This window comes from Ornithorhynchus anatinus, chromosome 7 (genome assembly GCF_004115215.2).
Source record: "Ornithorhynchus anatinus isolate Pmale09 chromosome 7, mOrnAna1.pri.v4, whole genome shotgun sequence".
In the NCBI taxonomy this organism is placed as follows: Eukaryota; Metazoa; Chordata; class Mammalia; order Monotremata; family Ornithorhynchidae; genus Ornithorhynchus; species Ornithorhynchus anatinus.
This window is the reverse complement of record NC_041734.1, coordinates 49025732-49044268: the sequence shown is the minus strand read 5'-3', so window position 1 is coordinate 49044268 and position 18537 is coordinate 49025732. Positions and strand designations below refer to the sequence as shown.

At 44.7% G+C, this 18537-nt stretch overlaps 1 non-coding gene across 1 annotated transcript; it reads right to left on the bottom strand.

Moving 5' to 3' along the window:
• Positions 1 to 14006: 14006 nt before the first annotated feature.
• On the bottom strand, positions 14007 to 14144 carry LOC114813402. Its single transcript, XR_003761123.1, has one exon. It is a non-coding gene; the product is annotated as a small nucleolar RNA SNORA7 (small nucleolar RNA).
• Between the last annotated feature and the right edge of the window lie 4393 nt (positions 14145 to 18537).

The window sequence follows — 18537 nt, the reverse complement described above, 5'->3', positions numbered from 1 at the left end:
TGAAGAGTTGGCCTGTATGGTAAGAATTCTTACAGACTTTCGTTTAAAAATAAATATCTCAAGTTCCTCTCCTCCAATTCTCTCCTTGACCCCCTCAAATCTGGTTTCCATCCCCTTCACTCCACAGAAATTGCCTTTTCAGAGTCACAAATGATCTCCCTTTTGCGAAATCCAACGGCCACTGCATCCTAATCCTCCCTGACCTCTCAGCTGCCTTCGACACTGGCTACAACCCCATTCTCTTGGAAACACTATCCAAACTCGGCTTCACTGACACAGTCCTCTCCCGGTTCTCCTCCCATCTATCTGGCCGCTCATTCTGAATCTCTTTTGCGAGTTTTTCCTCTGCCTTTCGCTCCCTAACTGTGTGTGTGTCCCTCAAGGTTCAGTTCTAGTTCCCCTTCTATTCTCCATCAACGCCCACTCCCTTGGAGAACTACTTCACTCCCTTTTTATATCTGACAATTACTCTACCCCCGCTCCTGCCAAAGCCTTTTTGAAGTCAAAGCTCCTCCAAGAGGCCTTCCCTGACTAAGCCCTCATTTCCTTTTCTCACATTCCTTTCTGCCTCGCCCTGACTTGCTCCCTTTATTCACCACCTCACCCCCACAGAACTTAATGTACATATCTGTAAATTGTTGATTAATATTAATGTTTGTGTGCCCCTCTAGGATGTACACTCACTGTGGGCAGAGAACGTGTCTGTTATATTGCTGTGCCGTACTCTCCTAAGTGCTAAGTACAGTGCTCTGAGCACAGTAAGGGCTCAATAAATACGATTGATTGATTTAAACCACCCCCTGAAAAATTCAATCCTTCCATAACAGACTCATCTTTCTTCAGACAGAACTATGTAAACATGACAGTGTGGGGTTCCATATTTATGTTTTCTCAATGACTTTCAGATAGAATTTCCCTTGCTTACAACTCTGAGGCAATTTTTCTAACGGCCTACATTGCAGACTCTACCCGGGCCCCCAAAATCCAGCTGGGTCCTTTCAGCTTCTAGCTATCATTATTATCTGACAATGTGGTCAGTGAGGTACACAGCAGAGTGGAATCTGCCTCAGCTGCCTCCTGTATACATTGGCTTGGTGGTGCTAAATAGACTCAAGATGCTGGCTAAGAAGAAAAAAAAAGCTAAATTTCAGGCACCGAGGTTGCATTTTGTGTACGAAGGGGCACATCTCTTTCCTCATTGTAAGCCTGTCAGCACCCTTCAACTCCCACTTCCAATTTCCCGTGACTCCTATTGCCTGCTTAATGTCAAGCCTTTATTGCTCCAGCTCTTTAGTATGAATTCTAAAATATCCCAGAGGAGACTTTCCACCTTAGTCTCACCCACCTTGCCTGTACCCCATATTTTTGATAGATCTGCGGAAAGATTTTAAAATCTTTCAAAGAACAAATGTTTATAACACATCAGAAATGCTAAAACATCAAAAAAAATGTAGTTTGACAATAGGACTATAATCTGTGTCCTAACCCAGTCTGAGGCAGTCCCAGATTCTTTATAGTCCCAAAGTAATGTTAGAAAAATGTGCAAATGTTCCCAGATTGGGACCGCTCTAACTAGAATGGTCAGTCAATTTTGCACTGATCCATCAAGTTGAAAGTCCACATTTTAATTGCTTGATTTTTCACATTTGAGCTGGAGGATGCTCAGAACATTTTAGAACCAGTTGCATTCTAGGCCTTCTAATACAACCATTCCATAATGCTGAAGACTTTAATCCCTCATTTCTCCCCACTTTCTTTCTACCCTTCTACCCACTAGCTCTCACCATTGCCAACTAGTAAGGAGAAATTTGGGATGGGTGTTCCCAGGTCCTGGTTTGCAATTATAATAATATAATTAGTCTAACAACACAGGCCATTCAGTTGGAAAATTAATGGACCATTGGAATCTCTAATTTGATTATTGAGCCCAGTAGTTATATAACTAGATATATCCAATTGAATTTAAGTGAACATGCTATTTAAGATATTTAGGACTGGTTGAAGATAAAGAGTGTTCTTTTTTGGCAACTGCGCTAAATTGAGAGAATTAAAACTCTGTAACTTTTGCATTTTCTAATTTGAAAAGATGACCTCAGCACTATAAAGAGGTATCACAATTGAAATCCCTCTGAGTGTTTCTTGTGTAGAGACCAGCCAATCAATCCTACTGTGTGGAGAGCACTGTAGTAAGTGTTTGAGAGAGTACAAAAGAAATGAGAACACTTGGTCCCTGCCCTCAAGGAGCTTACATTCTGAAGCAGCCTAGCCTAGTGAAAAGTGCAGGGGCATGGGAGTCAGAGATCCTGAATTCTAATTGCTGCTCGACCTCTCACTTGCTGTGGGATCTTAGGAAAGTCACATAGTTTATCTGTGCTTCAGTTCCTCAGGCTGTGAAATGGGGAATAAATATCTGTTCTCCCTTCCACTATGGGCCCCATGTGGGACAAAGACCATGTCTGACCTGATTACCTTGTAACTATTCCAGCACTTAATACCCAATTTGGCACATAGCAAGAGCTTAACAGAAATCACAGTTATTATTTATTGGAGAGAGTGCTGATTTGGGTGTCTGAACACCTGAGTTCTACTCCTGCCTCTATCTCTAACTTTCTGTGTGACCTTATCCAGTCACTTAACTTTCTGTGCCTCGGTTTCTCTAACTGCAAAATGATACCAATATCCGAGACTCTCTTTTCACAGACAACCATGTAATCTCCTTGTGGGCAGGGAACATGTCCGTTAATTCTGTTGTAACATTCTCTCCCAAAAGGCTAGTACAGTGTTCTGTGTACAAAGTATGCACTCAATCAATACCACTGATTTATTGATTTATGTGAAAGCAATTGAATTCTTTGGAAGGAATTTAAGTTTGAATTTACTGGAGCATATACCAGTTTATGACTGTTCCACCTCAAGATTCTGACTGTATTGTCTTGTTGGATTTTTGTTACTAGCAGGAAATCCCTATCAGTTTAGCCCTACAAAATGACTGGCAGATTCTCCAGTGATGTTCTTTTGGAGGACTTATTTCTTGGCCAAAACAGAGTTTTGGGAGTGAATTTCATAGGATTTCTTACCTCTTCATTGAGCATGTGGGAGTAGAGATTTGTGACTGAGTACATCCACTAATAATAATAATAATGTTGGTATTTGTTAAGCGCTTATTATCTGCAGAGCACTGTTCTAAGTGCTGGGGTAGATACAGGGTAATCAGGTTGTCCCACGTGAGGCTCAGTTAATCCCCGTTTTACAGATGAGGTAACTGAGGCACAGAGAAGTGAAGTGACTTGCCCACAGTCACACAGCTGACAAGTGGCAGAGCCGGAAGTCGAATCCATGACCTCTGACTCCGAAGCCCAGGCTCTTTCCACTGAGCCATGCTACTTCCCAGGCTCCTTCCACTAGAGACCTATTGCAACTGCGATGGAGTGGGGAATGTTATAAATTCAAAGCGCCGAACGACATGATGTGGAAACTTTCGATAAAGTTGTCAATTCATTAGAGTTTCTCAAGTCTCTAGTGAATTACTTGCACAGATTCATACAGAAAATATACTCACACACTTTTCTCTCTGCCCTAGAAGCACGCTGTTGTTCTAATTTTATAATGCATTAGCTGATAGTGAAAATGAAAAGGAAGTCAAAAATATTTTGAGCAGATGACTTCACCACTTACAAACAGAGACTCCTTTTGTTTTGAGGATATTTTTGTGACAAAACCAGTTCCCCTTGTTTTTCCCAAACTACTGAAAGCCTCAATTACCAACAGAGATTGTAAGCTCCTTGTGGGTAGGGAACATGTTTTATTGTATTTTCCCAAATGCTTAGTACAGTGCTCTGTAAGTAGTAAGTGATCAATAAATACCATTGTTGGATTTAAAAAGAAATCTCAGTGGTATTTGAGTGCCTAGATCACTGTACTAAGTAAAAGGGAAAGAATAATAGAGGGCACAGACCAGCTCCCTGCCCTCAAGGAACGTACGAATTTACAGAGGAAACAGACATTAAAATGAATTACAAATAGGGGAAGCTACATTCAATCGTATTGATTCAATCGTAGTTATTAAGCGCTTACTGTGTGAAGAGCTCTGTACTAAGCTCTTGAATAAATGCTCAGTACAGAGTAAAAGGTGTATAGATATAAATGCTGTGGGAGTTAGGAGTTAGGCAACCACTGGAGGTTTTTGAGGAGTCAAGAAGCCAAGGGAGTCAGAACAGTTTAAAAGAAAATGGAATGAATAGCGAAGTGCTTAGTGGGTAGGGAATTAGGTGCAGAATGAAGGCAAAACATTGAAAGTAGATGAGAGATTAATTAGAGAAAGCTTCCTGGAAGAATTATGATTTTAGTAGGATTGTGAAGAGGAGGAGAATGGTGGCCTGTTGGATATGAAGAGGGAAAGAGTTCCAAGCAGGAGGAAACATGTGAGCAAAAGGTTGATGACGAGAGAGAGATGAAATCGAGGTAAGGCACGGTGGGTAGGTTGGTGTTAGGAGAAGGAAGCGGGCAGGCTGGCTTGTAACGAAGAGGTATGAGGGAAAGAGCAGACTGAATACTTTAAAGCCATTGGTGAGGGGTTTATACTTGATGAGGAGATTAAAGGGCAACCACTGGAGGTTTTTGAGGAGTAAAGAAGCTAAGGGAGTCAGAACAGTTTAAAAAAAATGATTGGGGCAGCAAAATGAAGCATGGACTGGAGAGGCTGGAGTAAGGGAGGTCAGCAAGGAGACTGGCCCAGTAGTCGAGGTGGGTTTTGTCAAGTGCTTGGACCAGCATGGTAGCAGTTTGGATGGAGAAGAAGGAGCAGATTCTAAAGACGTTTTGGGCGTACAATCGACAAAATTTCGTGACTGATTGAACACGTGAGTTGAAGGAGAGAGGTAAATCAAGGATAACGTTAAGGTTGCAGTCTTGTGAGACAGGAGGATGGGGTTGTTGTCAACGGTGATGGGAAACTTGTGGGGAGAAGAGGGCTTGGGCGAAAAGATGAACTGTTCAGTCCCTACAAGCTCCTGCGTCACCCTGACGTGCTCACTTTATTCATCCCTCCAACCCACTCCCTCAGCCCCGCTGCACTTATGTACATATCTGAAATCGATTTATCTATATTAATGTCTGTCTCCCCTTCTATGCTGTAAGATCGTTGTGGGCAAGGAATATGTTTACTGTTCTATCGTACTGTCCCAAGAGCTTAGTACGGTGTCCTGCACGCAGTAAGTGCTCAATAAATACGACTGACTGACAACTGTCTCATCTCCTACCTCACTTTTGCTTCTTTCCTTCTGCGTTCTTCCTTTCTCTGCAACACTGGAGTTCCGAGAACGGATTTTATGCTTTCCAAATGGGTTGCTGCAGCAGAGTAGGAGAGTACAGCGTAGACGAGAGTGCTTCCTCCATGTGCCTTCAATAAGGCTTTGATGCCGGGGAGATTTGTTGGATTTGAGGAGGGAGGGAGTTCGGGGCCAGAGGCGGGATGTGGGCGAGAGGTGGGTGGTGAGATAGACGAGATCGAGGTACACTGAGAAGGTTGACATTAGAGGAGCGGAGCGTGCGGGCCGGCTTGTGGTGGAAGAGTAGCGAGATGAGGTACGAGGGGGGGCCAGGTGAATGAGTGCTTTAAAACCAATAGTGAGGAGTTTCTGTTTAACGTGGAGGTGGATGGGCAACCACTGGAAGTTCTTGAGGAGTGGGGAAACACGTCGTAAACGTGTTCGTTAAAAAATGATCCGGAGGGCAGAGTGAAGTATGGGCTGGAGCGGGGAGAGACGGGAGCTCGGGAGGTCAGCAAGGAGGCTGATACAGTAGTGAAGGTGGGAATCACAGCCACCAAAGGCAACCAAAAGCCTTGGCAGAGACATGGCTCAAGATATTCAGGGCACCCAACACCGATATCACCACTACTGCAACCCAAACAGAAGCAACAGGACTAGCCCATCCCAGGCTAGGTCTCTACCAGGGTCACAACGGTCTGTATTTTACTGCTGCCTGGATCATTTTTCTACAGAAATGTTCAGGCCACATTTCCCCACTCCTCAAGAACCTCCGACTGTTACTCATCCACCTCTGAGTCAGACAGAAGTTTCTCACTGTTGGCTTTAAAGCACTCGATCATCTTGCCCCCTCCTACGTCACCTTGCTACTCTCCTCCTACAACCCAGCCTCCAACTTCACTCCTGTAACGCTAACCGTCTCACTGTACCTCGATCACCTCTATCTCACTGCTGACCTCATGCCCACGTCCTGTCTCTGGCCTGGAACACCCTCCCTCTTCATATCTGAAAAACAATGACTCTCCCTCGCTTCAAAGCCTTATCGAAGGCACATCTCCTCCAAGATGCCTTCTCTGACTAAACTCCGCTTTCCTCTTCTCCCACTCGCTTCTGCATCACCCTGACTTGCCTCCTTCATTCATCTCTCCTCCCAGCCCCACTGCACTTATGTACATATCTGTAATTCATTTCATTATATTGACGTCTGCCTCTCCCTCTAGATTGTAAGCTCTTCATAGGTAGGGAATGTGTCTGTTCATTGTTTTATTGTACTCTCCTAAGTGCTTAATACAGTGCTCTGCACACATTGAGCGGCCTGGCTCAGTGGAAAGAGCCCGGGCTTGGGAGTCAGAGGTCCTGGGTTCTAATCCTGGCTCTGCCGCTTGCCAGCTCTGTGGCTTGGGACAAGTCACTTCACTTCTCTGTGCCTCAGTGACCTCATCTGTAAAATGGGGATTAAAACTGTGAGCCCCACATGGGACAACCTGATCACCTTGTATCCCACCAGTGTTTAGAACAGTGTTCTGCACATAGTAAGCGCTTAACAAATACCACCATTATTATTATTATTATTAAGCACTCAATAAATACAACCGACTGACTATGACCACGGGGCAAGTTATGAGCTTGCACAGCTCCCAGGCTGGCAACCCCAGGGCTTTCAAGGCAGCTGCAGTCTCTCTTCCCTGCCCTCTCTCCTCACCCTAACTTCCTCTATAGAAGGGAATGCTGACAGGTCCCGAACCTCCTCCTCCCTCGATACACGGCTGCTCCCATCAGCTGTAATGTCTGCTCATCTTGATCGAGGTTTTTTCCCTTCGGGTTTTTCTGGGACTCCAATGTGTCCCAAAGACCCAAAGCAGGAATTGGCACGGAACTCCTAAATGTTGTCACCGTCCCTAAACCATGACATCTGGTCACTTGAATCGCATAGCATTTAGAATATTTTGAGACGAATGAGAATGCAACCATGCAGGGCTGCGAATTGCTAGGAAGAAATGTGCTAAAAACAAGCTCAAGGTGGTATTACTGGATCCTGCTTTCTCTGTACTTGCCAACTACCGCAGTCACGGAAGGCAAGGCCTGTACGGGAGCAGTTTTATAGAGACCTTGCTGATTATAGTAATTATGTTGTCTTGTTTATGTCCGTCTCCCCCGCTTAATAATGTTGGTATTTGTTAAGCGCTTACTATGTGCAGATCACCGTTCTACGCGCTGGGGGAGATGCAAGGTCATCAGGTTGTCCCACATGAGGCTCACAGTCTTAATCCCCATTTTACAGATGAGATCACTGAGGCACAGAGAAGTGAAGTGACTCGCCCACAGTCACACAGCTGACAAGTGGCAGATCCCGGAGTCGAACCCATGACCTCGGACTCCCAGGCCCGGGCTCTTTCCACTGAGCCGCGCTGCTTCTCCTGTTAGACTAAGCCTGTCATTGGGCAGGGATTGTCTCTACCCTTTGCCCAATTGTACGTTCCAAGCGCTCAGAACAGTGCCGTGCACAGAGTAAGCGCTCGATAAATACTATCGAACGAATGAGTGCGCCATGTCATAGTAAATCTGAGCCTCGGATGAGTACGTGGGCCGCAAACGCTTCCTGGCTTACAAGCCACCTCCGTTTACTCCAGATGGATAACTGCTGACTGAAAACAGCGTGATGGGACCATCTCCCAAGACGACTGCAGAGCACAGCAAATCAGAAAAAGATTCCATGGAAGAACGATGCCCCCAGTTTGACTCGGAAAGACCGGAGACCTGAAAATCTTCGATCTGCCAAGGGAAATGTTTCGATAACATCACCACCCAGTGGAGGAGAGCATCAATTGCGCAGTCCTTCCGGACCGTCCAGATCCTTAAGTCCCATATTTTACTCCTAGAATCCCTTCCAGTCCCGTTCTTTTAACTATTACATTTGGTGATGTTGGCAGGATTCTTCCTTCCGTTACCAGGGACATGGAGATGGCACTGGAAAAATTGCCCTGAAACGTTCATGTCCCCGCATTTGCTGAAAGTAAACTTTCCTCCGTATTCATAAAACAATAATAGTAGCGATGGCATCTGTTCAGCGCTTACCATGTGCAAAGCACTGTTCTAAGCGCTGGGGGCGGATACAAGGTGATCAGATTGTCCCACAGCCTTGATCCCCATTTTACAGAGAAGTTGTGACTTGCCCAAAGTCACCCAGCTAAGTGGCGGAGCCGGGATTAGAACCCATGACCTCTGACTCCCGAGCCCGGGCTCTTTCCACTGAGTCACGCTGCTTCCCTAAGCGTGGGCCACTTCTTCAGGGGTCCATTATGATTTGGGGTGAGTGAGGTTTGCAATTTAAATGAACGGTTTCTGTGAAACTTTCTTTTCAGCAGTGCCAATACGTTACTTTTAAAAACTCTTTTACATAAACTTTTTACCAAAGTATGTTTGAAAGTCTATGCGTACTTTGGCCAAGCACTATTGTTTTAATCAGTACAAATTATTTTTACTTCTAGTCTGAGACTTTCAATTCTTAAATGATGGGATTATTTCATTTCTTTCCCGGTTAAGAAGTGTTTAAAAGTTCACTACCGCCTGGAATGGAAAATAAAATATATCACTGTCATAATGCATTTATTGTTAGCATAGAAAAGGACCAAAGTCTAGAAAATAAATGATGGGGCTTTTTAATTAAAATGAGCTACACTTGCATGGCTTGCCTGCTGCTCAATATAGGTTTAAGAAAAGAAGCGATCCTCTCAATTATGATATTGAAAACATTACTTGCCATCTGATAAAATCAAATTATTCTTAATGAAGAAAAATACATTTACAAAGATTGGTCAGGGATATGAGTGATTATTTTTTCAAGAGTTTCCAAATTTTCCAAAGTTTTAAGGGAGAGGAAGATACCCAGAGCTAAGTGTTTTGGGAGAAATAACAGGAAAAACCCAACGTTTGAAACCTCATATAAAATGACTCTTTAGTAACTCAAATTTGAATGAAACTTTCTTGACACCAGAAATCAAAATTTTGCCTTACTAATTCTACTAACTGCACCCATTTAAGTTGGAGATGAATCTAACAAAATAATTGTCAATTGAGGGAACGGTACTTTCTTTTTACAGACCACTTTCCAAACAAGACACCCAGCCCTTTCCCTATAGCAAAACACCTGATTTTATTTTGCAAGAAGGTCGTCGAGGGGTTGGATCACCCCCACTTTAAGAAAAGAGAAATGGAAGCCCAAGGAGATTGACTGACTTGTCCAAATGAATTGAAAAGTGGTGTAGGATAGAAAGAACCCCAAGGGCTACTTTTTTGGACTTCCTCCTGGAACGGAGGAGTGTCCAGGTCCCCCCCCCCCCCCCAAACTATGTTCTAGCAGAGGCTATTAAACTTGTCTGACTCCTTCTGTAGGCAATGGTCAACTGCCCCTCCAATTAGGCCGCTCTCCCACAGCTTTATGGAGCAAAACTGAAAGATCCTTTATTATGAATCTGGCTGGTAGCTTCCATCCCTGGAACTAAACTTCAGAAACAGTATCACTCTTCCCTGTCTCTCTTCTTGGCAACACTGAAAGCCCTTTGTAAACATCCTCAGGATAAGTCTCTGTAGATCCGCCTGATAAACTCTTAATGGGGGAGAGTTTAAACTTGTGAATACTTTGGGGGCCCGGCTTAAAAGACTTACACACTGAATATCCCCCCCAGAGAAGGAACTGAGAGCAGAGGTTTTGAGAGGTATAAAGAAGTAATAATAACAGCAGCATCAAAAACATCTGGGATGCGAATTCAGCACTAAAACTCAATGCACTTTACAGACGGTCCTTAGACTTACAACAAGCAGCTAGGCCTAGTGGAAGGAGTGCCGGCCTGGGAGTCGGAGCATCTGGGTTCTCATCCCCACTCTGCCGTTTCCTGCCGCATAACCTTGGACAAGATATTTGACTTCTCTGTGCCTCAGTTTCCTCATCAGTAAAATGAGATTTCAATATCTGTTCTCCCTCCTACTTAGACCGTGTGGGCATCACGTGGGACACTTGTGTCTAACCTTATCTTGTATCTATACTTGCACTTAGTACAATGCTCGGCATATAGTAAGTGTTTAACAAATACCAAAATATAGTAATAATCATCACCATAATAATTTGGTTCCTGAAAACTAGGTCCTTAAGTCATCATGTTGTATGTAAGAAATAATTTTCCCAGAGGAAAGAAAATGTTATCATGCTATGAGAGAGGCACAGAAATGGGAGGCAGAAGGCCTGGGTTCAGATCCCAGCTCTGCCACTAGCCTGATGCAAGACTTTGGCCAAGTCATTTGACCTTAATGGATTTCAGTTTCCTCCTCTGTAAAATGGCGTTAAGTTAGACTGTGAGTTCTATGTGAAACAGAGACTTTGATAATCTCATATCTACCCCAGGGCCTAGTACATAAGTACATAGTAGACTGTTAATTAATGCCTCAGTGAGGGATTTGTTCCTGAAAGCAATGACTAGTGGAGAGATATTAATGTATTAATATCGAGTGAGAGAGATTCCATGTTGGGATAGCTGACCTGTACTCTAGGTGAAGTGAAATGGACCTGTTGACCCTGATGAATAGATGAGACTAAGGTAGTTTAACAGCCAACTGGGGAATGAGAGAAAGGAGTCCATCAGAGCAACACTAACCACCTAGGTTGAGTTCGGTAGGTAGAAAGAGCGGGGAAGAGAGAACTGAGTCTAATATGCATGGCAGTTACCCCAAATCAATCAATCTGTTGTACTTACTGAGTGTTTACTGTGTGCAGAGCCCTGTACTAAGTGTTTGGGAGAGTACAATATAATAGAGTTGGTAGACATGATCCCTGCCCACAATTAACTTACAGTCCAGAGCGGGAGACAGACATTAATATAAATAAGTAAATTGCGCATAGGTATGTAAGTGCTCTGGGGCTGAGGGAGGGGTAAATAAAGGATGCAAATCCAAGTGCAAGGGAAACTCAGAAGGGAGTGGGAGAAGAGGAAATGAGGGTTTAGTTGGGGAAGCCCTCTTGGAGTAGATGTGCTTTCACTAAGACTTTGAAGGTGGGGAGAGTGATGGTCTGTCGGATATGAAGAGTCCAGTCCAGAAGCAGGACATGCGCGAGGGGTCGGCGGCAAGATAGATGAGATCAAGGTGCAGTGAGTAGGTTGGTTTTAGAGGAGCAAAGTGTGCGACTGGGTATGAAATCAGGGAAGTAAGGTAGGTGAGGGCAAGGTGACTGAGTGCTTTAAATAATATTGATAATAATTGTGGTATTAAGTGCTTACTATGTGTCAAGCACTGTGCTGAGTGCTGAGATATATAGAGGATAATCAGATCCCGCACGGGGCTCACAGTCCTCCAGTTCTCACAGGAGGGAGAACAGGCATTGAATTCCCATTTTTACAGGTGAGCGAACTGAGGCAGAGGGAAGCCAAGTGATTTGCACAAGTCCTCACAGCAAAGAAGTAGTGGAGCTAGAATTAGAACTCAAGTCCTCTGACTCCCAGGTCCCTGCTCTTTCTATTAGGCCACACTACTTTTTTTAAAAGTCTATGATAAGGAGTTTCTGTTCGATGTGGAGGTGGATGGGCAACCACCGGAGGTGAAACCTGGACCGAATGGTTTTCTAGGAAAATGATCTGGGCCGTAGAGTGAAGTATAGCTCCAAGTGGGGACAGATAAAAGTGCTCCAAAAGGAGCAATCCAGTCCCCCCAGGGACCCAGCAGTGGTGGAGGAAGATGACCCATGGACCGATGGAACTAGGGGGGCAGTCCTGAGCCTGAAAAAATCATCAGAAATGTGGACCACCCACCTTCAGCTGAACCGCAATGTACTATCAATTTATTTTGGGCTGTCTAGACAGCTACCAAGTCAGTGCTGGAACTGGGTATCGGAGTCAGGCAGACTTCTGGTTCAGTGCTGACAAACTTGTAAAGACTTCTCCAGAATCAACAGGCTGGAAAGGTTTATTTGGCCCACGAGATTTGCACTGGACCCGTATAAACTTGTCTGTACCACCTCTCCCATCCTATTTCTTCCCCTGACATGAAATTCACCACATCTCACTCAACCAATGGTATTTTCTGAATGCTTACTCTGTGCAGACCACTGTATTAAGTGTTTGAGAGAGCAGAGTACAATAGAATCGGTAGACATGGCGCAGTGGATAGAGAACGGGCCTGGGAGGCAGAAGGTCATAGGTTCTAATTCCAGCTCCGCCTCTTGTCTGCTGTGTGACCTTGGGTAAGTCACTTCACTTCTCTGTGCCTCAGTTACCTCATCTTTAAAATGGGGATTGAGACTGTGAGCTCCATGTGGGGCAGGGTCTGTGTCCAACCCGATAAACATCTATCCACCCCTGCACTTAGTACAGTGGTTGGCACATAGTAAGCACTTAATACTTATAATTATTATGATCCCTGCCCTCAAGGAGCTTACAGTTAAACTACAGCACGTGTGCTCAGCATGCCTACAGACAAAATTATCCTAAAAAAAAAAAGGTAAATAGAAATAAGCTCTCTTTTGTGCTCTGTGCCTGATTTCTTCCCCCCGCCCATCTAATTTTTAAGTCATAGCATGTGTTTCTTTCTCTGTCTACATTAGACTGTATTTTTCACTTCTCTGAATCAGGCCTGCATCATAAACCAGCACTTAGTTCCATAGAACTCATCAGGTCTAATGTTGTCAAAGATCCTCTTCCACCCCCGATGACTTCTATTAGAAAAATCAGCTGCAGTTGAGGTGGAAGGCTGCTCTCAGTCCCGCTTAAATATCTAACAGGAACAGTTTCTGAGCTTCATCTGTCAGTTGGCCAACAAGCTAAACTGACCAACTATGGAGTTGTAACACTAGCAGCATATCCTGTTTTTGCAATTTTAGGTATTGGCAAGAAAATAGGCTGAGTCAAAAAAGCTCTAACAACACATTCACTCCAGGAGTCTACAGAACAGGGCAGGAGGTCCTTCTGGAACTGTTGGCCTGCAGAAGCAGCCTGGTCACAGGACTAAGGGTCAGACAGTAGGATAATAGTAATAATAATGATAATTATGGTGCTTGTTCAGCACTTACTATGTGCCCATTACTGTTCTAAATGCTGGGGTAGATACAAGTCAGTCGGACTGGACACAGTCCCTGTCCCACAAGGGGCACACAGTCTTAATCCCCACTTACAGATGAGGCAACTGAGGCCCAGAGAAGTGAAGTGACCTGCCCAAGGTCACACAGTAGACAGGTGACATGACAGAATTAGAACTCAGGTCCTTCTGACCCCCCAGGCCTGTGCTCCACTAGGCAACCCTGCTTCTGGACCTGGATCTGCTGTGAATTTTCTGGAAAACTGTGGCCAGGCCTTTAACCTTTCTTGCCCTCAATTTCCTCTACTTGTGAAGGAGAGGACTTAGAACACGGCTAACTATTCCTAGTGCACTTGCTCATCAGTCAATCAATCAATCATATTTATTGAGTGCTTCCTGTGTATAGAGGACTGCATTAAGCCCTTGGGAAAAGCACACGACAGTAGATTTGGTCTTGCTTTGCCTTAGGCTATGGAGTCCCTGTCGAATCATATAACTCCATGGACTCAGCTCTCCTAGAACATCCCACTTCCATCTGCAATTGTTCTGGTAGTGTTTCCATAGAGTTTTCTTGTTAAAAATACGGAGGTGATTTACCACTGCCTTCTTTTGTGCAGAAAACTTGAGCCTCTGCCCTCGACTCTCTCCCCTGCTGCTGCTGCTCAGCACAGGTGAGTTTTGACTTGTAGCAGATTGCCTTCCGTCCACTAGCCACTGGCCAAGCTAGAAAGGGAATGGGTAGGCCTCTGCTTGACTCTCCCTTCCGTAGCCAAGACTGATAGAGTACTGGAAACTCTCCAGGTGTGACCCTGAGAGGACTTGGTAGACCCTCTGAAAAAAAAATGGTACTGTTGATTTGAAATGAGTGGATACCTTCTTTAACACACAGGAAAGATATTTGAATTTCAGCCGAACATTTTATTGGGCTTCACCTGTTTCCTTACATAGATCCCATGGATAGGATTTATTTTGTTTTATTTAAATTGTGCATCAACTAAAACAGGATCCCACTAGGGACTCTTTCGTTTTAGGAGTTGGTCTTAGACCTTCTTAATGACTTTGATATCGCAATTTAAGCAGCTGAATTTCAGAGCCTGTCAGCACATATCTCTTCGGTGATTCAAGGACCTCAAAATGTGCTATAAGCCACGGAATTCACTCAACTCTTCTGTGAGCTGACCTGTTCAGCAAACATCTTTGGGCCTAGTTTATAGCTAGGGCAACTGAAATGTGTAATAATTGCAAAGGATTCTGGCTGAGTTGGAGGCGAAGAAAAATGCTTTTGAACACTTACTGTTCAACCCAATTTTTTCCCCCATATTTTTTAAGTGCTTACTGTGTGCCAGGTTCTGTAATCTAGTTGGTCACAGTCCCTGTCCGACATAGAGTTCACAATCTTAATCCCCTTTTTACAGAGGAGGTAACTGAGGCACAGAGAGGTTAAATGACTTGCCCAAGGTCACACAGCAGACAAGGGACAGAGCTCGGATTCGAAGCCAGGTCCTCTGACTCTTGGGTCCGTGCGCTTTCCACTAGGTCTTGCTGCTCTTCTTATTTCCAGGCCCTATGCCCCTCCATTTCCCTCCCTCTGCTGTAATCACGCCAGTGGTGAGTGCTGCTCGATTATATTCTCTGTCACTTATGAATGCAATTCTTTCACCTTCCTGAGGCAGTGAGCTAGTTTGGTGGGTGTGTTTGCTTAAGGCTGGGCTATGCTTGTGGTCAAAGCCCGGCAGATTTCTTCCGAGGAATTGTTCCAAAGCCTCGAGGACTGAGGAGAAACCATCGCTTGGTTTGTTGTGAGCAGGTCTCTGTTCCCCTTGATTTGTTTGTGAAATTCCTAGGAGCAGGGAGCAAGCCACCCACAGCCCTGGGCTGAAGTAAATACCGTGTCCTGAGGAGCTTGGCAGATGATAATACAAACCTCAGAAAAAGAGAGAGGAAGGGAAAATACAATCCCAGCCTGAGCCGAGGAGCAGAGTTTAGCTGCGGGGGGAAGGAGGAGCTGTCTGTTTTTCCCCCTCCTTGGAATAAATCAATTCAGTCTGCCCTAGCTATGTTTAATCTTCCTCCACCCAGGTACATTCTTTTGAAAACGTTGAGGCTGGAATGATCTTAGGTTGTGGGCAGTTCTCGCTTAACTTCCTTTTCCTTCACCATCTCCTTAACTAGTCATACTTTTTAAAAAAAGACGGTGGGCTTTATACTGGGCGAGGCGTAGGGGTAAAAACTAAGTCTGGGAGGGGAAGAGGAAATGGCAGCATCAACATCATAATTCTTCCAAGAAACAGGATGATTAATAGATAGGAACTGTATAACCCAGCAGATTCCCAAAGGATGTGTAGTGTTTGAAGCCTATATAACCTGAGATCTAGCATTAGATTCTTTCCAGCTCTTTCCAGGGCTTTCCAGCTCTGTTCAGTGACTACACCGCTGAGCAAGCCTACAAGAACCCTTCCTAGCTCCAAGCAAATAACTTCTCCCTTTAGACTGTAAGCTCCTTATGGGCGGGGAATGTATCTGTTTACTGTTATATTGCATTATCCCAAGTGCTTTGCACACAGTAACTGCTCAATATATACGATAAGCTACTACTACTAAATAATCTAGTCAGCAAAGGAAGAGATAGAGAGGAAGGAAGCAGGGGTGTGAGGTGTGAGACAGGGATATCAAAATGTCGTTTGCATTTATAGCTTCATAATTGCAGAGTTCTAGTCTTTGCAGGACTTGTCCTGACAGTCTGTCCTTCTCCCCTACCTCTCTGCTATGTTCTTCTCCGCCTGTCCGACCCCGAACTCTAGATGACACACACTCGCCCTTTCACACAGGGCCACAACACACTTTTCTGTTTTAGCCGTCTCAACTAGCTACCCAGGATGGAAAATCTGGTGAAGAAGGGAGTGAACATAAAGAGGAGTCCTATCTGAACTTCTAAAAAGATACAGAAGTAACTTCAGAACTAGCAAAAATACTTGAACCTAATGCTGTGCAATTCCTCTACTCGTTTCATCCAAAATAAGATATTTAAACCAAGAAACCCTCAGCGCACAGTATGCAGTATTACTTTACGTGTCTTGGGGTGCATCTGCAGACACCAGAGAACCCCGGAACCCCTGCTATTGCAATCGACAGCACATTTAAGATGTTGTCCCGCACCTTTTCCCATATATCGTGGCTCAGTGGAAAGAGCCTGGGCTTGGCAGTCAGAAGTCATGGGTTCGAATCCCCGCTCTGCCACTTGTCAGCTGTGTGACTGTGGGCAAGTCACTTAACTTCTCTGTGCCTCAGTTCCCTCAGCTGTAAAATGGGGATGAAGACTGTGAGCCTCACGTGGGACAACCTGATTACCCGGTATCTGCCCCAGTGCTTAGAACAATGCTCTGCACATAGAAAGCGCTTAACAGGTACCTGCCTGGTACACTTGCAGTATAGCTTATAGCCATAAACTCTGTAAGCTCTCTGCGGATAGGGATTGTGTCTATCGACTCTTTTGTGTTCTTCCAAGCACTTAATGCAGTGCTTTCCCCACTGTGAATACTCAATAAATACCAATGATTGATTAATTGATTGATTGACACTGGGGAGTTACCAATGTGCAACTTAGACAGGAAGCATCGCTTAATGGATAGAGCAGGGGCCCGGGAGTCAGAAGGACCTGGGTTCTAGTTCCAGCTCCTCCACTTGTCTGCTATATAACCTTGGGCAAATCACTTAACTTCTCTGCACCTCAGTTACCTCATCTGTAAAAAGGGGATGACAATCGTGAGTCCCATGTGGGACATGGACTATGTCCAACCTGATTATCTTCTATCTACCCCAACTCTTAGAACAGTGCGTGGTACATAGTAATCACTTAACAGAGAACTTAAAAAAAATTGGGGAGTGAAGAGGAATGGGCTTTTCCCTCCTAATCCTGATTTGAGACTGGACAGCTGAGAATAATAATAATAATGTTGGTATTTGGTAAGTGCTCACTATGGGCCGAACACTGTTCTAAGCCCTGGGGTAGATACAGGGTAATCAGGTTGTCCCATGTGCGGTTCACAATCTTAATCCCCATTTTACAGATGAGGGAACTGAGGCACCGAGAGGTCAAGTGACTTGCCCAAAGTCACACAGCTGACAGGTAGCGGAGCCAGGATTAGAGCCCATGACCTCTGACTCCTAAACCAGTGCTCTTTCCACTGAGCCACGTTGCTTGGCCTAGGGGATAGAGCCCAGTCCTGGTAATCTGGGCTTCTAATCCTGACTTTGCCACATGTCCACTGTGTGACCTTGGGCAAATCACTTAAATTCTCCGTGCCTCACTGACCTCATGTATAAAATGGGGATTAAGATTGCGAGCCCATGTGGGACAAGGACTGTGTTCAACCTGATTATCTGGTATCTACCCCAGCACTTAGTACAGTACCTGGCACATAGTAAATGCTTAACAACTACCATTACAAAAAAAAAAAATGTCAGGCACTAGTGTAGGAACTCTCAAGTGACAAAACACTGACAGTTGGGAGCTGCTGTATTATTGAAATCCTAGATGGCCTCAGCCACTTCACACCTAATAACAATAATAATGGTATTTGTTAAGTGCTTACTATATGCCAGGCACTGTACTAAGCTCTGGGATGGATACAAACTAATCGAGCCGGACTAAGTCCCTGTCCCGTGTGGGCTCACAGTCTCAATCCCCATTTTACAGATGAAATAACTGAGGCACAGAGAATTTAGGCAACTTGCCCAAGGTCACACAGAAGACAAGTGATAGAGCCGTGATTAGAACCCATGACCTTCTGATTCCCGGGCCTGTGCTCTTTCCCCTAGGCCACATTCCTTCTTCTGAGATGAGGATAGATTATTTAATGTTCACTGACGAGTGCCAGCCCCTAAAATGGGCATTAATGGTGCCCGTCACCCATGATCGTTCCAGATTCTCTTAGGTGGCACCGCTATCCCTCCCTGCGGATAGTACGGAGAAAAGTAAAGTCCCTGGTATTGATGCCCTATGGCACTTCCCACATAAATTATGTATTTGTATTACTGTTAGTCTTCCCTCTAGACTGTAAGCTCCTTGTGGGCAAGAAATGGGTCTGCTAACTGGCATATCGATCTCTTCCAAGCTCATAGCACATGCTCAATAATTGCCACTGACTGATAACCATCCTTTTCTCCGGGCAAGCCCTAGAATGGTGAAAACATCCTACGGCACTAGAATTTT